Below are 24,812 nucleotides of genomic sequence, written 5' to 3'. Positions count from 1 at the left end.
GTGGCCCAGGGGAGCGTCCCTCGCCCTTGGCAGGGCTGGCTGTGCCGAGCTCACGTCACCTGCCGGGATGTCACCTGCCAGGCCTCTGCAGGGGTGAGCGTTTAAAGGACAAACCCTGCCAGCGATAAAAGTGGGAGAAATGTTTCCCATGACAACCTTCTCTTCCAGTGACTTTTTCTTCCGTTACTGTCATGATGAGGCGCAGTGCTCGTCATGAATGCTGCCTTGCCCTCTCTGTTTCTGCAGAGATATTAAAAAAGCCATGTTCCTGTTAGTTTAGTCGTGACTGAATGTGGTGCCATTCAGGCTGGCCAGAACACAGCTTTATTTTAAAGATGTGGGTTGAGTTAATCTACACATGTAATTTAGTTTTTGATTAGCTGAAGTATTTAGTCCTAAAACTTTACTTGCTAAAAGGTCAGCTATCTCATGGGTTTGTTCACATGAACTGCTTTTGGTAGAAAGCCAAAAAGAAGGACTTTGGTGCCCTTCAGTTTGCCTTCCATGTTTTTTTCACAGTTTATTAGATCATGATTTTAGTGCAGAATTCAATGTTCAGTCATTTCTTGACACTGGTAAAGTTATTAAGCCCATGGAAGCATATAGGTACCCTCAATGATTTCTTTCAGTGAGGTGCATTCTAGAAATAGGAATGTTTTTCAGATGTCTTTGCTACATGCAGCTGAAAATTTGAGTGTAACAGGATCAGTAGGTGGAAAAAAATACATAATGGTCTGATCTGAGAAAGCCAGGGAGATGAAAGAACCAATTGTTGATCTGTGAATGATTAATTCTTCCAGCATTAGTGGTGTACAGTGTAGCAGGATGCAGCTCTCACTGATGGTACGGATTTCTCCATCTATAACAACATAGGCTGCAGTAAAGTTTTTGGTCAGAGATGTGTGGGTTTTGTGCCTTGTTCTCAGTATGCTTTTTTTTTTTCCTATGGATGGGAAGAAAGGCTTTGATGGAAGTAGTAAGTGCATGTGTACTTGTTAAAATGTGCATACAATGCAGATAAGTTCCTGCATCTTAGTAGTTATTTGCAAAAAAACCCCAGAAGATCTTTATTGGTTGGTTGTTTAATTTGTTGGGTCAAGGTACATGTGTATTCTGTCTCTCTTCTCCTTTAAACCGTGGCATGTGTCAAGTGTAGAGTTGTAACCTGTTGTTAGAACACAGAAAATACGTCATGCATTATTTATTTTTACCTTCTATTGGTTTTCGTCTGGGGCCACTGTCAGTGCAATGCCACAGTTTCAAATGGGCAAGTTGTCCTCAAATCTGAAAACAGCTATGGGTTTCCTTTTTATGCTTTACTCTACTCTTGACCCTTTTTATGGATAGAGTCTGTCAGGTTTTCACTGGGGAGACTGATGGGTGATAGATGTCGTACATTCGAAACAACTGGACAGACTTGGGTAAAATAACTTTCTGAAGTGTGCTTTGTTGCAGGTCAGTTACCCTGGAGTCATGCTCACTGACAGTCTCTTGGTTAAAGATGATGACTGAGTATTAAATGTGATAGGATGATTCTTTATTTCTGAAATTTTATTTTGTATTAGACTAGCTATTATGTTTCTGTTGTTGGATTCTTTGAAGTTATATGGCATGCAGATGTTTATGGATGAGACATTGGGGTGCAAAAAACCCTTCACAGTAGAGAACTCTGCGTTTTACCATTTTAGAATGAAAGAACAATAGTCTGGTTATCTGTGTTGTGAAGAGAGAATGCTGGATGTTTATTCCTTAGTGTTCCTGCAAGTCATAAGGTCTCTCAAACTGGTAGTGTTGCCAAATGTGCTTTTTTTTTTTTTTTTAATTAAATAAATTATGACAAAGACTAATGCACTGAAAGAAAACTTTTTTTTGATACTTCAAATTTATTTCTCACTGTTCTTCAAGTGAGAACCTTTCCATCCTGCTGGGGTATATGTGTCAGTGACAGGTCTCAAAGTACAAGTTCGTGTCCCTAACAAGCATTTACTTTGTCACTGGTACTTTTAGGAACTGTAAAAATCATGTCATGCAGTGTCTTAGTTACTGTGTTTTGTGTGGAAGTTGTTTTCATGCTCATATTGATGGAAATTCAGGAAACATTTTCTTTTTTGAAGTGGGTAAAACTGCTTGAATAAATCAAGAACTTCTAGAACCTTTAAATCAGCTGTGGGCTATTTTAAGCTTTTAAGAGATGCATGGTTTTCACTGTTGCAGGCCCTGTGTCTGGTAGTATGAGAGAGAGAAAAGTAGGGAAGGATGTCAAATCTCAAAGAGTGATTTAACTGTAAATTTTAGTACTAGTGGAACTATTGGATGTTTGCCTGTCTTATGTACTTCATAAGAAAATTCTCGCCAAATCTGCCTTAAAAATCATGCTTTTGAATTCTCTAATTCAGGTTCCATGTCCAATCCATTAGTAGTTTTTCAGATAACAGGTGGAGAAATTATTTTCAAGTAGGAATTGGTTTTATAACAAAATACCTCTACATCACTGGTACTTTGCCAGGAAAATCTCAATTTCTGTAATATTTTACAACTGTTTATAAATTGGTATCTGAAAGAGAAGAGGAAAGTTGAATTTACCTCTCCTCCTCTTTTTTATTCCCCTCAAATTTCTAAGAAGGTAGTGGACTTCTACAAAAATCCACACATGCAAAATTGCTTCTCTGAATATTGTGCAGTCACCAGAATGCTTTATGTTTGTTTCTGAATTATTTTTTTTTGTTTATTTTATTGTTAGTTTGTACAGGCCCATGATAATGAAGAACACCTAACAGATTTTTAAGGTTTTTCTCTTTTGAGGAAGAGCAAGAGGGTAGCTGTAATGTACACTAACACACAAAACCTTCTGGTTTGGATGATTTATTGCTTAGGGTGAGCTTCCACATTTTTCAGAGCTTCACATTTAGAAATTTAAGAAAATTGTGGCAGTGGATTCAAAACTTGTAGATTCCTACATGTATCTGCCGTCAAGACCTTTTTTTTGCAGCAGTTAATGGCACCCATAAGTAGAAATAGTTGAGTCCTCTATGTGCCAGATTCTGCATCTCTTTGGATGCAAACTTTTGCCTGTGCAAGCTGTGTAAGCACCTTGGTGTAGGCACCATGTAAGTCCTCACTGGCTGGGCTGACCATAGCCTGGACTCTGTTACTCTTTACATCAGCAAGTCACAACCAGAGCCACTGGTGGCTTAACTTGGGAAAAGGCAACGTGCTCAGGTGTGGTTCAGGTGTTTGAAGCATGATTTCTACAGTCAGCTTTTCAAATACGGAGCTGTAGTGAGGGGGTGAAGGGGAACGTCTTACCACAAATATGGTGATGTGAAGCAAAGCTGATACCATACAAAGAAATTGGCCAAAAGGCTGTTCTTGAAACAGAGAATAGATGGAGAGCTCCTAGGCTATTTCACGAAAAGGCGGTTCTTAATGATCAGCCTCTCCTCTTTTTTCCCCTTCACCCCACAAAAATCAGATTTATTTTTTTTCTCCACTTTGTAAACTTCTGCTAATGTCACTAGGTCATGCATTGTTAGCTCAGATAATGTCCTGTGCAACTGTGCATCACTGAAAAACCTTTTCAGCCCTTTTCACAATGGGTCAATCATGTTAATTTTTGCTGTATAATGCACAGGCTCCTAAGAGTGGACTGCTTTTTAAAAAGCCATTTATTTGTTCATTTATGTAATTTCTTTTCCCTGCATCTTCTTGGATCTCTCATAAAGAGTGTCTCTGACATGGGATTAGTTAGTATATTTGTTGTCTGCTGGGTTTTGTAAGAATTACAAGATTTTAGCAAAATAGAAGGAAGTTTTAAAATGTCTGCTCCATATACCTAATGGAATTTTGCAGAAAGAGAATGCTAGTGTTTGCAAGAGCTAGGGCATGATGGGTTGCACATTGTGAAGGAACTGACCTACTTCACAAAGTCAAGACATAAGCATTTCAGAAGCAAATTAAACATCTAGTGTGCTGCACACAGACATTCCTGCTAAAAAAAAGGATTGTAAAAGGATAGCCCTTCTTTAAAAACAAAGTCTATTTGGTTTACAGAAAATTATCTTTCAAAAAATGTTCTTGTTCCCTTAGCCAGAACTCCAGCACAGAGGTGATCTATGTGATCATTTTCAGTACTGCTGTTTAGGTATTTGGCATTATTTACCTAAGCATTTGTCAAAGGTCATGTGTCAAGGTATCCCTGTATTCTGATGCATCAAAAAATGAAAAATGCAGTCTGCTGTGGCCTACATTGGTGAGCCTAGGCCTGTATTGCACCTTGCTAATGATACCTCCTGCACAGATTTCTTTTTAATTCTGTTATCAACCGAGGCTGGTTATTCTGTCTGTGCCCTGCTTCTCCTAAGAGACACTATTGTGTTGTACAAGGCCTTCCTAAAATCTCATTTTCACATTGTTCATATCAAAACAATAAATTTACACGCTGTATGAAGTCGGTATTTTCATATTTAGCTGCAGAAACTTTCAGAGGCACACATAGTAAGACTAGTCATATTTGAAATTGCCTCTAAGAAATTTTATTAGTGCACCGCCATGTGATTAATATTTTCTTTGAAAGTGAGTTGCACAATCTTGTCTGGGTAAATACTTGAAACAGAAAGACAAAACTTAAAGTTAGAGGTCTCAGAAAATGGAGGGACCACTGTATTTTGAGTTGTTTTGGATATTTTTTGATTTATATTTGCATTTTTTTTCCTTGGATTTTGTAATAAGAATAATGTATTTAAAAGGAATGAAAACCTCTTCACTGTGTGGTCATAGCTGGTTTACCTAATTTTATGTGCTTACTGAAGGTTTTTCAGACTTCCAGGGTATGTTTACTGCATCTTCAGGCCTTGCTCAGGTCATGATACAAAACCAGTCGTGGTGGGACACCATCCAACAGCTTACTGACATTGTGAATGCCTTTTTCTAGTTGCTCTCTGCTGTGTATCCTAGGGCTGGAAGGGGAATGAATGAGCAATGTCTAGCACTGCCTGATGGCTGTCCTTGTCCTTGTCCTGCCAGCCTTCTTTGTTTAACATCTTCGTAAGAATATGAAATAGACTTTGCAAATATATATATAAAGCTTTTCTCTGAGCTTTCCATGTAGAAATGAATCAACGTTACTTTTGCTTCTTTTCTATTCCTTGTAACTTGGATAAATAAAATTTTTAAAATTTATTAATTTTCTAGGTGCATTCTGATATATAATCTTTTTCACCTCATTCTGCAGAATATTTAATATATGTGCCATACCTCTATGAAATGTATGTGAAGAGCTAGTAAGCATTAATAAATCTTGTAAGTCTAGAACTATGGATGGACTAGATGGACTATTCCAAGCAGTATGCATAGATGGTGCCTTCACTGGAGTAGTTACTATTTCCTCTGTATCTTCTCTAAGAAGAGCCAGCAGTTTGTAAGGAGTTTTATCTCCTCACAAACCAAATTTAAAAGCAAATATTCCAGAACTGCTGAAATCGACTGTTGAGATGTTCATTTCCTGAGCTGAAACTTTTTGCTGAAGTTGACCCAGGTTCAGAGAGCTCAACTTAAACTAGCTTTTGTTGCTGATTTTGTAGGCCCCATATGCCACTGTAACCCATCCCCTCAGCTGGTGCAGCAGGAGCATCACCAGCTCTTGTGGTTCTTCTGGGAGGACTGGTTTTAAATTGGAGCATTCATTAGCCTGAACTGGGTAGAAAAAGAACTTAGTCTTCAGGCTAAAGCTCCTGCTTCTAATCCTTAACTGATATAGAAGCTGGCTAAAGGGCTATGATTGGCATTATTGGAAAATTACTAATGAAAACTGATTGGATAATTTGCACTAAATTCTGGTTTTCCCCTCTCTTGTTTTAATTTGTTTGTTTCCCTTTCTCATCATGCCTATAACATTTTGGGCCTGCAGATTGGAACGTTTTTTTTAAATCATTCAGCTAAGACAAGATTCTCAGATCATCAAGATTCACAATTTCCATGAAACTGATGTTAGAATCCTATAATATTCTGAGTTGGAAGGGACCCACAAGGATCACTGAAGTCCAACTCCTATTTATTTAGTTCTCTCTTTATTTCTTTGGAAATGAACACTTTGAACATTGAATACAATGAGATGTTTCTTTTAAGTCAAGCTAATGCTGTAACCATGTTGCTGAAATACCTTTGCTATAATAGGTGGTTTGCACTGCAAAGCTTGTGCCCTCCTCCTGTAGCTTATGGTAGTTTGAACAAAATGTATCAATAAAATAAATATTTTTTGTGCTGTGAGTGGGATTTTATTACTGTCTTTGTTAGTGTGAAAATGTTGTAGAAAAACTGCAATAATTGAATGCTCAGACGAGGTTATGGAATAGAGCCAATCCCAAAATTAAAAGTGAACTTTCATCCACCTTGTGTAATATTTCCTATGCTCTTTTCTACCATGATTCTTAGTGCGAGAGTCTGCACTGTGATATAATTTTCTCTGCAATAGGAAGAGTCAACCTTCAACTACTGACTCGTAATTGTTTTTTAAATAAAACTCCACCCAGCCTTAGCTGAAAAAGTTGTATCTCAGACATTTTGCTTGCTTACTTTTTTTTTTTTTCTCTGTGAAATGATTCTTATACAGCTGTGGCTGGGATCCAGAAGATATCAGATGGGAAGTGAAAGTATTTACTTTCAACGGTATTGAAACCAATATGAGAGCGTGTTGAAATTTTAAAATATTATTTTCTTTGCTGTGTTGGTATTTCATTAAGAGTGAGAATTGATGAGTTATTCCTGCATCTGAAAGTTGAATTGTAAGGAGACAAAAGTTACAGAAGATACAGAGTACTCCAGGGCTTTATAAAGTCAGGCTACAGAAAGTGATGTGATAAAGGTGCAGTGCTACTAAATGAAGATGCAAGACTTGATGGTACAGAGATTCTTTTCTAGATTCAGAATTGGATCCAGAATTTAGAGCTACCAGCATGCTTAAAATTGTTTCTGTTTCGCATATTATCCCCACACATAAGTATTCTGGGAAGCTTCTTGTTGCCATGTTGTTATTTGTTTTATGACATCTCAAGGGACGCTTCCAACTGAAAAAGAAACTTATTACCATCTTTGTTCCTGAAAAAATACATTCATTTCAGATATTGAAAGTAGTACTGCATGGGAAAGAAACCATGCTTGGTCAGCAAAGATGTTTTGCATTACTATCCTGCACTTTTTCACTTCTATGCAAGCTGTCTATGCAGGGGGTTATTTAGGAATTGTCTGTAGATGAGGCTGTGTATGTGAAATAACTGGCAGTAGTTATGCTATTTATCAATAGTTCCATTTTACAGTTAAGTATATGGTGTTTTCTTTATCCTCCTTCCTGACCTTCTTATGGAAGGACATTGCATTAGATTAGAAGATCCAAGGTTTGGGAATTGTAGCTGATCCTGAACACAGCAGACCATGCTTCCCTGCTTTGACTAAAAAGCTTGAAAACTTTCAGGCTGTGGTCAGTGGGCTTTTCAAGCAGTAATTACATCTCTGAAGTACTTGGTGAGCTATGTTGTGCTGTAAAGTGATGCAAGTGATCTAAAGACCTTGAAGAAGGTCTTTCAACATTTGAAATGAATTAGATCTCTTCATTCCTAGGCTCATACTAGGAGTTTTAGATCTCATCTGTTTTTCTAGCTTGAAAAAAAGTTGTCTCCATGTTATATATGCAGTTTTCATTCAGTAAACTGTAGTCTCTATTAATCTGGTGTGGGTCTTCCCCTACTTCCTCCTCTTCAAAGAATGCTGTTAGAATAACCAGTGTGAAGTACAGGTTGGAAAAAGAAGTAGTTACAATTGAGAACATGCAGATAATCCTAAAAGAAATTTTGATTTCCAGATGATTGGTTTGCTTATTATAGAACTGCAGTCTTCTTATATAGAACACAGTCTGTGTGTTTGGGAGATAGAACCACAGCTATTAGGAATTGAGATCTTTAAAATCTCTTTTTATTCATGTTTGTTTTGTTTTCTCTTCATTTTGGAGAACTTTGAAGGACTCATTTTGTTTTTTTTAATTAAGCTTATGAAACATGTAACTGAAATCAACATAATTTAAATTCATAACAACAAGTCCAGTGGCAGAATATTTTGCCTAACAATTCATAGCATTATTCTGCTTTGTTTGTAATTAGGGAAAAAAACAGTTTCAGATTTTATTGGAAAGAATTTTGTTTCTAGTTGCTGGCAAAGTTTCAACTGCTGCTATAGTCAGAATCTTAAATATATTGGATCTCCAAACTCAGTAAAATCTGTTGAGGATGATCTTTAATGTGAAATTCTCTGCACTATTCCCTATCACTTTTAAAAAACGATTGTAATTAACCACTTGATGCAGTTATTCTTACATGTGGTTTGAAATCCTAGTGTTTCCGTTTTTAAATAGTAATCAATGATTGATTTATTTGCATTTGGAGCGAACAGTTCCTGAGAAGAGATTCTGAAATTAAGATACATGAGCTTTTTTCTGGTTAGTATTATGATACTTCTTGTTAAAATCATACGCAGGAGATTTCAAAGTTCAGATGGTAAAATAAACATGAAGGTAAAATCCAGTTTCACAAGTGAACAACAAGATCTTTTACATGTGCCTCTGCTCTGAGCTGTCAGTCCCACCTGATGCTCCCTGCGAATGCACAGTTCTCAGTGGCACTTCCCTCTTGGAGCTGGTTGTTGTGACAATTCCTAGCTGGCAGGAATCCATATGCATTTATTCAGTCAGTCAGTGGAGGCTGAAAGTGTGTGAAGAGTTTGGAAGTGCAATTGTGTTTTAAGCTTTCAAATCACACTTTGTGCAGCTAAATGTCCTCCTTTCTTCTATGATGATTCACTTGGGATAAGTGTCTAGAATGCTGCTTTGTCAATATACATATTACTCAACATATATATATTCTCAATATATATATACTACTCTCTCTGTCAGACACAGAAATTGGAATTATAATTTTCTGGGGGGTTTTCTGTACTTTTTCATGGGATTAGGTACAGGAAGGATTCCTGTAACAGATGGTCCTGGAGATCAAATCTGTGATAAAAAGAGTAAGAGAGATTTAACTGGTTGTTTCATGGAAAATAAGAAACCAATACTCCATTTGAAAGCTAAAGGAAACAAAAGAATAATTTAAAATTCCATATATAAGCAGTGCTGCAAATTTTAAGTCTAGAAACTGGTTTCCCCTGGGCAAAAATGGATATTTAAGTGAAGGGGACGGTGCCAAGTTAAATTGGACTGGAAATTAATGTTTTATGAAAAGTAAGCTCTTGACATTAAGTCACATTTCTTTAAAAAATATTACAGTAAAGAATTATTTTTGTAGCAAGTATTTGAGTTGCAGTTCATGCAGTCCAAACAATGAGGTTTTATATTACTACATGAGTACTTGAACTTATATTGTACAAGTGCTCTCATATTTTCACATATCGGGTTGTGGGGTTTTTTTGTTGCTTTTGTTTTTCTCCTTACTGCATGTTGTAGTTTTTGAATATAAATTTGCAGTTCAACAGCAGTGAAATTATGTATGATTGTATGTAGAAAAGAGAGGAGAACTTAAGGAAGCACTTCTATATTTCTTTTGTCTCTGATTTTGTGTTGATTATCTCAAAATGAGCTCCCATGGATATACTGAAGTATTTGTTAGTGTAGGGGAAAAGCAAGTGTACGCATACTGCCTCTGAGGGTGGTTACTGAGGTGAGGAAGGGCGCTGGCACTGTGACTGCTGCAGGGAAGGTGCTGGCACTGGGTGATCCCTGCACTGAGGAAGGGTCCCTGTGTCCGAGTGTCCTCCTGCCCCTGCTGCCCGAGGTCAGCTCAGCGCCCGCTCTGGTGCTGGGATCGTGGATAGGTGATGCAAACCCAGCGTGGTGTTTGTCCTTGGGATATCTGGGCACTCAGGAAGCTCTGGAAGCCAAGGCTAGGCCTCCAGGCTTTGGCAGAAGAGCAGGCTACAATTAGGTAACAGATTCTGCCCCCTATTATTTTATTTTTGTGTGTGTGTGGTCTTGAATGAAAACTTTGTTCTTAAGGTCTTAGGTTTAACAAACATATTGGAACAATATTTTTAAAGTAAGAATTTAGTTTATTGTTTTTGGCGTGTTGCTAGTACAATGGTAAAAGCAGCTTTGAGCTGAAAGATAAATATATTTCTTTTTTGACCATTCTTCAATTTTGATTCTCCATTTTTCTGATTCCTCTATCCTTGTTGCTTTACCAAGACTGTCTGATTTTTTATCTCCTTTCCCCTCTTCCCTTTTGTTCTGTATCACTTTGTCATAATCTGCCTTAGTTGCCTCCTGCCTGTGCTCAGCCCAACCTTCTTCTGCCCACAACACACAGACATCCTGTCCCTGGTCTCATCTCCTCTTACTTGACCCCTTCTGTTTTGCAGCTCTTTTTGAGTGATGAGGAGTGCACAACAATTACAGTTTGTTCTAGAGCAGGGTCAGTGAAGATTCCAGGGTGGCACCATAACTGTCAGCATTATTTTCAAAGCTCTGTATTATCTTACATCATGTTTTCATTTCAACATTTGCTGCACATTACTACTTTCATCCCTCTCCTACATGTTTTACATGCAAGCAAATAGTCCTTGTTCTCGTGGATCTGTGTGATGGTTATCCACAAATTGGTAAGATTTCTGTATTTCTGCACTGTGTCTTTGGACTTCCAAGTGCATTTTAATCTCTATAATTTTCTTCATATCTTTTAGAGAAGTGTGTTTTATGATGAATATATGTCTTGGATTACAGTTTGGGATTACAAATAAACCATCATGCATGAGTTGTAATTCTTAAAACAGGCTGTGAAGCTGTGTAGGTTTTTTCTTTTTAAAGAGTGGAATGCATATACACTGCTTTCTTCTGAATAAAAAGCTGAAAAGAGAATTAGTTGGTAGGAGTCTTAAGATGTACATTTCATGGAAGAAATTTTCTGGTAATTACCATCTTTGTAATTGATACTCTGCCCATTATTCAATGCGTCCAGCTGTATGTAAATCTTCTCTAACCATGTGTTTTTTGCATTTCTTTCCTCATGCAAATGAAGAGCCTTCTTGGTTTGTATTAGGGGACACAAATTTGACTGATTGGCGTGTCCTAATTGAAAGACGATCTCTTGCTGGAAAAATTTTTCTTCCTATTGAAGGAGTGGAAATGTGCTTGAGCTCAGCATTGCCCCGTGGGATTGGTGGCTGGCCTCTTCTGGCCAGGATTATCTGGCAGACCAGGTGGCACCCTGAGGGGCTGGCAGGGCAGGAAGGGCACTTGTGCTGTCGCTGTTGGGTTCCTGGAGTCCAGCCCAGTCCTGTCCTGCTGGGTAGTGGTGGAACCTAGAGGTCCCACTCATGGGACTGTGTCTGGTACTCTTCCTTCTCTTGGTTTTGTTAGTTTGGGCTCTTGGCCATATCAAGGTTTTACTTTGTAGGTCAGAATATCCCTGTTTTGTGGAAGTGTTTTGTAGAAGGCTGCTGAAATGGTCATGGCTGCTTGCTGTGCTCCCCTTGCTGGCCATGCCATCATCTGCACCTGCAGTTCCTTCACACTGGCCATGCTGTGCAATCAAAGCTGGGGGAATGTCACATGCTAAGTCAGCAACTGTCAAATGTGGCTGTAGCTCTATAACTTTTCTCATTTATGCAATAAAAATTATATTTTATTGGAACTAGATTTCATGAAAATGTGCTGACTTGCTTGAGCCACTGCCAGTTTTTACATGGAGATTTTAATCCTGGTTTTCATTGAGGTAAAATTGCTTTGATGCAGGTATATCAGAAATAAGCTGTTACAGATAACTATCAAATGAGGGGTGGGATAAACCATGATGAAAATGCTTTGGCAGGGATGCAGCAGTATACAATTAACTGTGAAGCTTCAGTTCAACAGGGCATATAAACTGTATACTCAAGTGCATTGCTGGCTGTAAACACTTATATTTGCAATGATACTAAAGCATCTAAGCTTGTTGTTATCACACAGTTAATTATATGATAAATTTTCTAACCAGGGCTCATGTGAGAATAACTCTTGTTGAAGTAATTCAGAATATGGAACTTGCTCTTGCAAGACTCTTAGTGTTCAGCAAGGCACTTGTTGAAAGAGGATATTGCATATTCTAAATAGTCCTATTAGCTTCCTATTGCTTGTTGCAGTTCTCTTTCCTCAAGCAACTAAATTACTTTTTTCTTCATATCTGATAGAAAATAATAGGGCAAGTATGCCCTGATAAAACTGTATTATTGATGTCTTCTAGAGAGTTGGTAATATCCACTTGTAACCTGGAAAATAAATTTTACCCAGGAATCTGTTTGATCTCTGGAAAGATCTCTGTGGCATCTTTCAAATAAGATTTGTCAACATTTACTTATTAATAGTTATTATATATATTTACTTATTAATATATTATATATATTATTTCAAACCAAGACTTGGTTCAAAAAAGCAGTTTATGTTGCTGCTAAGTGGCATTACCTGTCTATCTTGCTATTTGGGTCTGGTGGTCTTTTTTCATGCTCTAAGTTTTTCTTCTATCCTTCTCTTCTCTTTTGTCTTCTGTTTATCCCTTTTTGGCAGGGTTTATTATTTTGCCACAGTAAGCTTTCTTATCATAGCAAGCTGAAGTTAATATCCAGGACTCGGTCATGGTAGCATTTTTTGGTGCCATAACTAAGCGGTGAGTGTATCTTCTCAATGGAATTTAAAATAGATGAGAGGAAAAGGTCAGTTTCCTTCTGATAATATATAGCAGCTATGTCCAGGAACTTGCCTTTGTATTTTAAATAAATAGCCAGTATATTGGTAGTTAGCATTAATTATTTCCATTAGCTTCATTCCTTTGATTAAAAGGGATCATTGTCATCTCTGTGGTGGTACATTGACCTAGTAAACAGTGGAGAATCAGAAATTACTTGCAAATAAAGGTTATTGTGATGAACAACACTTTATGTGTTTATGCTTGTGCTTATTAGTACAATATATAAATAATGGGTAACTTATGTGTTTTCAAGCTCAGACAGCAGTAAGAAATGTCCTTGGCTCTCTATTTATCAGAAATATGAAAGTAAAAGACATCCAAAAGCATTGGTGATATGAACAAAGAAAACTGAAAACTATTTGAGTGTTAAATAATTTGAATTGACTATGACTGACTCTTGGGAACAGAATTTATTTTTAAGTTAATATATGTCCTCTTTCTCTTAATGCAAATTATTTTATTTCCCTGATATTTAAGATATTTATTTTTTAAAGACAATAGATTGATGCTGCAAGCTAGAATTAAAAATATCAGTTGGCATCTTTCAAGCAAAGCAATCTCCATGTCAATAAGTAATATTTGTGAGAGAATGAAAAGCCCTTAAAACATGCTAGAAGACTTACAGTGGGTGGGGAAATAATTGTTTTATTCACTGGAACTGCAGACTGTAGTAGAAGTTGCAGCATCCCTGATTTGCTTGTTCCAATACCCTTCTCAGGAAATTTAGTAGAATTACATGATAGAAAATTTATCTCTTTATTTTCCAAGGTCATGTATCAAGGCAGCTCTTGAAGTTAGAGCCAAGGTTTGGCAGTTCCTTCAGGGTGTGGAATTTTTCAGAAGCCTGCAGGAAACGAAATGGAGAGGTTTTCTGCCAGTTTAGACCAAAGAAAAAGTTAATCTAGTTCTTGTAGTAAAATTGTTTCCTTGAAAATAAAATAATGCTGTAAGATTTAGACTAGATTTTGTTTTAGTTACAGGGTTATTTTTTAATTTTTTTTTTGTGTACATGTACATATGTATACATATATTTATGTACATTATATAAAACCTCTCTAAAACAACTAAAACATTTTGATAAAGAAAATTCAGGGTTCTGTGTGAATGTAGAAGCTCTTGGGACATAGATTCCCGCCAGGAACGTGTAAATTAAATAAAACTGGTAACAGCCCTGCCAGGAACATGTAAATTATATAGAGGCGATAACAGCCAAAGACTTACTTTGCTAATTCCTTTATGACTCTGTACACTGTATGATAGCTCGTCCTGGCGTCTACTGTTCATTCTCAAGAAAAAAAAAAAAAGTGTGTGTGTGGGAAAGATATATTAAAAAAAACAACCTTCCTGTTTGCAGTCAAAACCAAGGTAGCCTTTTGGGGTTTGGTCCTGAGTTCCTGGCTCATAAAGGTGTTTGTCATTCTCACCAGTCCTGGCTGAAAATAACTTCTTCTGTGCTGGCTGTTAAGATGTGAAGGACACACACTGAGAGGCACCTTATGGGACCTGCAAGGTGAACAGCATGTGGTGGGCTCACTTGGCTGGGATGTATCCAAGACAAGATCAGCAACTTTGGTTTTCCTTTGAAGATTAAGGTGGCATTAAATTATACATTTGACTTGCTGTTTTCTTTTAGAGTGAAGTTCAGCAGTGTCTCTACTAGGAGTTTAATTTATAGCTGTTTTGATAATGGTTACAACCTTGAGCTGTGGAAAAAATCCTTTCTACCTCTTTAACCACCTGGGTTTTAGCACAGGACAGATTTTTTTTACTATCTCAAATATTTTCTCTGTGAAAATGTATTTAAAATGTAGCTGACCAGCTGGTCTCCTGTCTTCCTCCCTGCCTTCAGAGTAAGGGTCCATTCCTGCCTCTGTTGTTTTCTGATGAGTGTTTGCTATGTGTATATTATGCTAAGATACTCTCTAAATGAGACTGACTTTTAGAAAGCCAAACCACTTGAATACTTGGTAAAGTTAAAAAACAAATGCAGAATAAGCTTTCACTAAATTTTATTCCTTCCAAAAAGTGCCTTACTTACTTGTCTTCAAGTATTGTATTAGCCTGTAGCATAGAATTTGAGAAATCTCACGGTTGGCCAAGACAGTGTCTCTGACAGCAGCAGCTGCTCAGAGAAAGTGCACAGGAACATCTGCACTGTGCTGTGTTAGAAGAGCTTAACAGAACTGGAGAATACTTGCAAACATGTAAGACAGAGGCAAGAATTACAACTGTCTTTGGATGTGACTTTGTTTAAAGGGAAGATACTACTAGCCTTAAAAAACAATAATTCCTTCCTTGTTTATAAACCTCTGTATTAGATTTTGATTGCTTCTGGTACAGAAAAGTAAGTTTGCCTGTGGGACTGTTTTAGAGTATTTCCCAGGCAGAAGGGAATGTGCTGGAGTCCTACAAAACTGTGAGCAGCAGACATCCATACATTCATTTTATAAGGCCTAGACTACACTGATGGTCTATGAGCACACAGTGATAAGTTTTCACAGTTGACTAGAATGCTAAAATGTACTAATAATTTTTTGTTTACTTAATTTTGTTCTTAAAGAAAAAAACATATATTTTATAAGGACATCCAAATCGAGATGAATTTTCAGTGTGAAATATGATTTTAGTGCTTGTGCTGCACAGTTGCATGCCCATAAAGACTGATATTTGATTTGGACTAAAGGGAGGAGCAAGGGGCCATCTTTCTCAGTCAGCTGTGGAAATAGGATAGGCTTTCTAAAACTCAGGAATTAGTATATTTCAGCCCTGGCCTCCTGATTTCTGAAGGAGCTGTGCACAGCCTTATGGTTTTTTTTAGGTCTCAAATTTTTTGCATAGAGTGCTGCGGGTGATTTGAATATTGCATGTCCTGCAATTACACTTTGGTAGGAACCTAGTGGAGTCATGAGCTGTGCTTCACAGTCTGGGTTTTCCTTGCCTAAGCAGTGTGTGAAGGGGAAAAGAAAGTGGAAACATGAAACTTCTTTTAACAGTTAAAGTTTTGCTGCTCTGTCTATTGGGGAGCATTGATAGCATACACTGAAAAGAAAACTGGATTTATATTAGGAAATATATTGCTACTGGATAAAAGGAAGTATTTTCTTCTAGAAAAGGTATCTTCCAGAATATACTGCACTTGATTATATAGGCATTTTTAGTAATTGCAAGAATTACATACTTGAAAGGTAAGTCAGAGGCTAAACTAAAATTGAGGACTAGCCACTGAGTTGTGTATATCAAGTCTCATGACGCCTTAAACAATAGATTAAGAGGAAAGAAATTCTGTGACCTCTGCTCCCACTGAATTCTGTACTGCACTTTTTCACTAGACAGATATTCAAGGAGGAAGCAATATTGCCATTTGAAACCACAGTCAAGTGTTTGTGCATTTGTGGTGTTACTCTTTTGGTTCCCCTTAATTTCCAAAGAAAGAAAAAACTCCTGAAAGATTGTATTTCACACAAGATTAGCATTCAGAATATTCAGTGTACTATAGTCAACAGGTCACATTCTACGCCATATGTTTTAAGGATTTTATCTAAAAACGCTGATGAAGGAAATACTTTTACCTTTTGGTTCAGTTAAATAGAAAATATTTAATTTTTGTACATGTCTGTTTGCATATCTTGATTTGAAGCCTAATGAGGACCCTGTCAGATAAAATCTATAAAATGCAAGTATCAGTATTTTCAAAACTGCCCTGTACCCAATTCATTTTCTGAGGTTTGAAATCTTGTCCATTTTTAATCTCTTCTGGCATCATTTTAAAGCTGTTTCCAGTCATTACTGAAATTGCAAGAAAGTCGTTACTTTGTCTGAGGCTTGAAAAGTCTGGATATAAAACTAAATAGACAGAAGGTGATATTATTCTGTGATCTCTGTCATTGCTTGCTGTTATCTATTTGTAGTCACCGCCTGTGACTTCACTGATGTCTCTGATGCTCATTTCTGTTTGTTTCCTAAAAGTAAATGTTTCTTAAACATGTAATAACCAACCGTTTGGCTTTTTGCCATTTCTTGTATCTAAAGATAAGAGAGAACCAGCTGATCAGTACCTCCAGTGCAGGTGTACAGTGTGACATGGGGCATTATGTGGAAAATGGGCATTTCAGCAGTGTCCCTGCCCAGTGCTGTTCTCTGGAGTGGATTCTCTATCTTGCTTTCATTAGATGTGTGCAGCAGTGGCAGCTGTGTCGGGGACAAGGTACAGCAGCACATGTGTTTCTGCCTGGAAGTGGCTGTATTTAATTGGTGGATGAACAGTCAGAGTCCACTATTGGCAGTAGTTCTATTATTGTTTTTTTTAATTAGAAGTAGTTCAGTGATGGGCACTGAAAAATTCCAATGAGGCAGATGGAACAGCAGCAGAAAGCTTTTAGATTTAACAAAATTAAAGTCTGCTTTGGCAAGACTCTCAGTTCTTTTTTCTCTTTTAACTTTTTTGTTAGGGAGGAGAAGAATGTTGCTCTAATTAAAGAAATTAATTGCAAACAGGTGTAAATATTGTTAATTCTAGTTTGTGTTTATCCTTTCAGCTGCATCTGCTAACAAAGCTATATAAGCATTTCCTTTGTGAGGCTGCTCTTCTGTAATTTTGATGAGATTAAGTTAGCTCTTTGACTATTAGTATGTAATTCCAGTTTTAATTGTATTGCCCTTGAAATATTATTGATGTATTCATCGTAGATTTTCATGCTTAAAATAAAATGTCCTGTTACTCATGAACACTGCTTGTTTTCTGTTTCAGCTGGACTGCCTTACCTCATTCTGGCTGCTGTGTAGAAAGCCCTATAGACTATTAAAGAATTGTCAGCTTTCTGGATGACTGTTCTTGTTTATACCTTGCTCTGAATAGTTAAAATATTCTGGCTTTGAAATGAATATGTTTTCAGAAGCTTCTTGTTGCAGTTAAAATCCTATCAATTTATTTCCAATGTTTTCCATTTCAAGTGATCTGTTATAGTTATCTTGATTATGTATTTTCTGTTTCTCTTTTCTCTGTTGCTGTGAGAAAAATACCCTTTTGCATAGGGTAATTTCACTATGTGATACTGTGCTCATTCTTACATTTTAAAAAAAAATTGCATAGTCTTTCTGGTAACAGTGACAATCCCTGCATATTCCTGCTTGTGTATAAATGTGTCTGTTCTTAAAACAATGGAGAATGGTTTGGAAGTTTTGGTCATTTGCACACTGCAGGATATTGAGAACTAAAGGATGCTTGCAAATACAGCAAGCAGCCAAAAATATTGTAGGGATTCTAAGCAGATACAGTGTCTCTGTTCCTTCCTCTCTGATTCTATAGTACCATTGCTTATTGAATGGTTGATACAGAAAGTTAACATGGATGAGTATTTAGAAAATAGATGCATCATCTTGAAATGTAAATGTGCTAGGAAGTGAGACCAACAATATTTAATTAATGTTTTAACGTTTCTTAAACTGATCCAAACTAAGAAATAGATATTTTATTGTAATTTTGATTTAGGAATTAATGCCTAATCATGCAAATTAACTTTTTTTTCACAAATGTGCATCTGCTGGTTTTCTCTACCATAAATGTGATGTGATTAGTTATCTGAGACTAAAAGTTCTATAAATAGTTTAATTATATTCCCAAAATCCCCCTGGAAGGAGTGCAACTCAGATTGCCAGCAAAAGCAATGCCAGCCTGGATCGTGTACAGAAGTCAGAGAGGACCTGCTGTGCATATTATTCAGTTTAAGTAACTTCCTGGTACAGCACTATGAAATCAAGATACAGGAACCCAAACTTTAAAACCTCTGTTACAATGTTTAAGTGTGTGAAAGATTTGATGGGTTATTTTCTTGTCCCTTTTGAAGAAATCAAATGATTCACTAGGCTTCAAGCGTATGATTGAATGGCCATTTTTTTTCCCAGGAAATTTGAAATGTGTTATTTTTAGGGAAGCACCAAATCACATCTGTATGTCTTAGTATTTAAATGTTTAAAATACTAGCTTTGTATTAGTTAACAAAATTGCTGGAAACTGCTTTTTTAACCACATAGAAGTGGAGCTTCTCTTTTTGAGGTTGCTTTAGCCTGTTGCTGGATGCTGTAGTGCAGAGGTCGTTCCTTCTCTAGCTAAACTGAAGCCTGAACAGAATTGCAGTATGCTGAGAGCAAAAAAGCTTCAGGATTAACCCTGGTCTCAGTGGGCACACTGATCCCTTGGAAGAGAGTGTCTGTGTGTGTTTTGTCTAGCTCTAGTCTTTGCTTCTTCAGTGGAGAAACATAACTGCCAGGTAATTAAGTTCTTTTTTGACAGATTGTTTTCCTTCACTTAATTAATGGATGTACAGATTTTAAACATTCTAAATTCTCAAAAGTCCCAAATTCTGATGCTAATTCCAGCTAAACCTGTGACACCTGTGCTCATTTATCTCAATCATGCAATCCCTTTTAAGGGCTTGAATTTTCCTTTTTAATCTGCCAGCTCACATCACGGTGTCTCCTTTCAAAGCCACTCATGTGTGCTCTGAACACTGATATCATCTGGGGCTGTGGCAGGCTGGAGCCCCATGGGTTTTATCTCTGTCTGCCATAATGTGCCTATAGTAGGCAAAATTTTGGTATAATCATATTTTCTTTGCATTCTGAAAAGACAGTGTCAGTTGGTTTATTTCTATGACACAGTTAACCAACAGGCAACCAATACAAAACTGTAATTTAAAAAAAAATGTTTCTTATGCAGTTGGTACAAAGCTGCCATGTAAATACTGGACTTTAGAAATGTGTGAAGGAATGCAAATGTTACAGCATTTGTGAAATGACTGTGTTGTTTATCAAGCAGTGGTACTGAGGGACAAGAAATGTACAGCATGCTTTGGTTTTACCTTGAGCAGGGGGGGCTGCTTGCAAGTTGTATATTTGTTTCCAGAGTTTTACAATATGAATGAGACAGTGGGACTGAAGTCTGCTCCTCCATGAAGAATTCCCTGCCTCAAAGCCAGTAGGATAGAAATGCAGCAAATTTGCATCCTCTGTGTTAGTCCTGCTTCTTGGAGATTTAATTTAATTTAAGGGTCATCCAATCTCTAGAAATATTAATTATCAGAGCTGGCTTTGAGATCTTGGCATAATGATATGAGGATTCTGGAATGCTTTAAGAGAGAAATTGGATAGTCTTCCCTTACTTTGCAGTTGAAAGCTCCTTTTTGTTCTGTCTGAGAAGTCACTGTTGCAGGAAAAGAGCAATTAGGCTGGGTTTTTTACCACTATGAACTGAGTTATTGCTTCTTCCCTCTGGGAATCAGTTGGGGATGAACTTGAAATGGAGATAACTATGAAGCCCCAACTTTAGGGCTTCCCGTATCTGAATCTTTATCATAGGAGAATTGTGTAGGTTCTGAAGTTCCTGTAATGCAAGAATAAATCCTAACCCAGTTGTGTTTTGTCAGAAAGGTGAATGGATAACTACTAGAGGCTGTATTTTATGGAGGCTGTATTTAATTTTGTAAAACAAGTCTTGGCAGCCAGACGTTTGTTTGAATAAGTTATTTGAAACAAACATACAGCTTTCAGATAGCAAGGAATTGCAGTGTCCTGTCTAGAGGCAAAAGAAGATATTAACCATTAAAATATACAGGAGATATAATAACCAATGTATTAAAAATTCTTAAAACATTATATTGGGTTTGAGTCTCTTAAACATTTTTTGTTTGGTTGTTTTGTTTGGGTTTGTTTTTTTTTGTGGGAGTTGTGAAAACAGAAGGATTCCAAAACCTTAATATGTACCTGGCCTATGAATCATCAGCAGAATATGCCTTTTCTAAAGAGGAAATTTAGTTTGCATGTTTTTATATATTTTTGTCTTCCATGTGTTAGAAATATTTTCAGAGGCCTTTCCCAAATCTATATAACACCTGCAATTTTTTTACCCAGAACAAACAATACTGTTAAGCATAAGCAGCCAGCTGAGTTTGTGGTTCCTGTAATTTTCAATCTGATTTGTGGGGTTAGCTTGTTTCATACATACTTGTTTAGTTCTGAGATATTTCAGGAACAGGTCCCCATTAGTATTTCCGTTTTAACATTAATAAAGCTTTTAATGGTTTGATTGACCATTCATATATTATGGTATGTCACACACTGAGAGGGCTGAACTACTAAGTACTACTACTACTACTACTACTAATTAAGTATTTTCCCCATTCTGTCTTCTATAAACAGGAGTACTCTGTAATTGGACTTCAGGAGTCATCTGGTGCAGGACTGCATAACTTATGCTTTAAATTTGACAAGGCTGTTGTAATTTTTAAGAATGATCAATTTGCTGCTAGGATCTGTTTTCCATAGGACCAGAAGAAAGGTATCCAAATTCAACCTTTTTGCTGGATTTATGTTTACTACATGTTGTTATGAATGGGGAAGAATAATTTTGACTTAGTTTCTGTTTGCAGAAATGCCTATCTTTTTTCTATAAATTAGTTTAGCATTTTACCAGCTGACTGAATAGGCTTCCTCCTCCTCTGCCCGTACTCAAATAATACCTCTTTCAAATTTGGTGCATTTTAGCTTTTTTTTTTTTGCTATCAAGGTCTGTAAGTATTATTATTAATTTCAGTGCTAAAGGGACAGTACTGTTATATTTTAACTTACTGATCGGGCTTCCCCTTGGCTGAGCACTTTGTGATGGGAAAGAAAACCTTCATACCTGTGCTTGGCTGATCCAATGTGGACCCAGGGCCTGAGCAAGTCACTGTTCTTCTCCTTTTTCTTAGGGATGTGCTCTGTGCTAGTGCAAACATTGAAGGCTTCTATTATGGGCTAACTTTCAGTAACATCATAAGGATATATGGGTGGCCAGTGACACGTTACAAACACGTGGAGGTTGTAAATCAATTGTGTGTTTGTAGGAGAAAGAGTCTTTTAAGAGAGAAGATGTTTGCTGAGAAGTGTTAGTCTGGAGAGCTCCCTTGCTCCAGCAGATTTGTTCAGATGTCTGACCTTTTTTGCCTGGAAATGGTCACCCTTCCCAGTGTTTGCTCTTCCTTGTGTTGAAGTTTGTTTTTCTTTTGGGTTGAAATAAACAAAGTGCTGATTTGGCTCTGGCTATCTTTTCATTAGAAGGTTTTTTGAGTTTGTTCTTTCCTCTGTTTTCTGTATACAATTTCAGCAATAGTGTGATATTGGAGAAAAAAGACAAAAATAAAACATTGCTTGCATTTTTTTGTCTATTTTCAGTTAGTTCTCTGGTTGAACCCACTGTTGATGATGGATCGAGAACTTTTTTCCTCTTTCTCAGGATAACTTGATAAAATAGATGAGTAGAAACGAATGAATGAAGATTTACCATTTTCTAGTATGGTAGAGTTGAAAACAAAGGAGGAATGCATTTGTACTAGGAGGTGGAAGTGAAGGACTTAACCTTACATCATCTCTAAGGATGTATTTTGTTGATAAGCAATGAGGTATGCCTGTAGCTCGAGGGCTGTATATAATATAATTCAACATACATATATATTTCAGTGGATGCCAACTAGTGGAAACCTCTGTCAGCCAACATCAGAAGTACAATGCTGAATGTACTGTTTAATACATTAAGCAGAGTCTTCTGTTTCTTCTTGGTCATAGCTAAAGCAGTCTTAGGTATAGTTTTGGTTCAAGCATGGCCCCACTGCATACAGACATTCTCCCAGGAGCCAACTATGCTTTTGTGGTTAAACCACAAAGTGTGTGGTAAACTGAACTACTGTCTTGGTTTCCTTCATACTTATGGAAATGAACGATGAGGATTTTACTGTGTAAAAAGGAGGGTGCAAATTAAAGGGTGTGTGATTCCCCAAACCTTTCCCGTTCCCCTGAAATGGGAAGTATTTTGTAGGGTTATGTTTAAATTCCATCTGAAAAGTAAAGATTTCTGTGAATCCATGCAAATGTCAATGTCTCTTGCCCCATCTTAAGTGGGAAAACTAAGTAAATTTGAAGTCTTGTTGTTTATCATCTGTCTGAGACCGAATGAAGGACTGTTAAGAGGGAGTCAAAGCCCAGTAAATACAGTCACAGAGATAATGACAAGTTTTCATAGCTGGTTGAAAATAATTTTCCATTTGACAGGAGTTTTGGTATTTACTCTTAATTCCTGCTGCTTTCCCATATGCAGTTTAACTGAAATGGTGTTAATTATGATGTCAGATAATGAACATCCTGCAGGCAATGGAGTGGTTCTCTCTTCCTTAAACCAGCACAAATGGAGACCTCTTCAGCCTGTGCTGTGAAGTTGCCAATGCTTTGATTTTCCTGCTGCCAACTTTGTTCAGAGAAACAGAGCTTTTTCTCACGTGTCCTACCAGGAAGTCAGCTGGTCCAGATTAAATGAGATGAGTTTTGGTCCTGTGTGGACTTGGGCTTTTGTCTTGTGCTGAAACCATGCTTATTTTATTTTAGACTTCAAAGTAAACTCTCAAATATCTTTCCACCCACACTCCCACCATATGGATCAATATCATTGTGGTTTTTGATTATTAGGCTAACTCAGAGGTGCTAGTTCCAGTTATTTTTCTTTTTCAAATGATTGATCTGCTGTATTTCTGTGTTTAGGGTTGCAAACTGAGTACTAACATACTTTAATATCACAAACTGTTCTTCAAGCTTGAAGGTACTTTTCTAACATTTACTTCTGTAAACTTAGCATTTGGGGTTAGTAACTTGAGGTTACAGCAGGGGGTAGATGCTCCTCAGTGATATCATTCTTTTTATTCCTCAGTGGCAAATATGGCAAGTACAGTGTGCTAGTATCCTACAAGAAAGTAGAAAACGTGTTACACATATATGATGAGTGGTTTGATTTAGTTTTTTCCAACAGTCTTCCATCTCTTCCTCCTGGTTTCCTTCCTTCTTCTCTGCAGCTTCTGTTGTTGTCAGATCCTGTATTTGCTTTTAGTATTGCTTTTGCTTGTGTATGAGGGAAGCCTGTTCGGTGTTTTTTAATAAAAACAGTGATTCATGCTTTCAAGGCCAGGTGCTTGAAATTAATCTCTTAAATTAAAGGATCCCAGTTCTTAGTGTGTGAGCTGAGTGCACATAATTTCTGTGGCAATTGTGTATGACCAGCATTCTATCCCTCTTAGATTTAGGATACTAATCTTAGGGAAGTGTTCAACTTTGAAGCAACTTGTTATGTTTATATTTTAATAATATTAATGGCAAACACATTTTTGTTCTGATTTTTAAAAGGCATAAATACTACAAAAGCTAAGCTTTTAAGCAATTTAAAACTCTCTGTGAAGAGGCTTTCAGTCATTTCCCTTACTTTACCTATATTTGATAACTAATCTCTTGGTTGTTTGGTAGAATTTGCTTAAATGTTAGTGTGAAGCAGGAGCAATATTTGTAAACTGTTAAAAATTACAATTTGCAGGCTAAGTCAGGAAAGCACAGACCAGCTTCTGCTGAATGGGACTAGGATGTCACCTTCTGTTCTTAGTCTGCTCTTTTTGTGTGTCAGGCAGGTGGCTGGCAATGTCTTTGGTAAGTGGCCTGCCCTCAGGATTGCAACATAAATAACTCCATTAAGACAAAAGGAGGAATAGAATTACAGTATCTTCCGTCTATTCACAGTAACATAATTTGGCTGTTACAGTTCTTTCTTAATGTACAGTCAGCTAGGAAAGTCTCCTAATGCCCTCTGTAGCCTGGGAATTTTACCTCCTGTCCTTTCTCATAGATTAATGGAAATGGGCTTTCGAAGAGCTGTGAAACAGATGTCAAAATTGCAGCAGAGAGCAGTGACAAACTCTGCCTTCTGTGTTTCTTGTTATTGTTGGATCTCAGCATGGTTTCAAATCAGGATGAAAGGAACCACATCAATGTAGCAATTCCTTTTGTTTGTGGTGGATATTTATTTTAAATGTTGGCTTCAGAATATTTTGGTACATTCAGTAATCTGTTAGGAGAACAGGAGGGATTTGGTTTGGGTGCCATAGCTGTGGTGTGCTGGGGAGTCTTGTGCCTTACAGTCACTAATATGCATGGTAGTCTGTAAGAAATCGAAATGCTGTCTGCAGTTCTCCAGCTTTTCTTTCTCCTTGG

General features: G+C 37.1%; 1 protein-coding gene across 2 annotated transcripts in view; it reads left to right on the top strand.

Annotated features, from left to right (window-relative positions):
- CCNY (cyclin Y) overlaps window positions 1-24,812 on the top strand; it is a 123,297-nt gene that overhangs the window by 4,128 nt on the left and 94,357 nt on the right. The window lies entirely within an intron of this gene.

Source organism: Poecile atricapillus, chromosome 2 (genome assembly GCF_030490865.1).
Source record: "Poecile atricapillus isolate bPoeAtr1 chromosome 2, bPoeAtr1.hap1, whole genome shotgun sequence".
Lineage (NCBI taxonomy): Eukaryota > Metazoa > Chordata > Aves > Passeriformes > Paridae > Poecile > Poecile atricapillus.
Note: the sequence above shows the minus strand (reverse complement) of the source record. Positions and strands in the feature narration are given on the sequence as shown.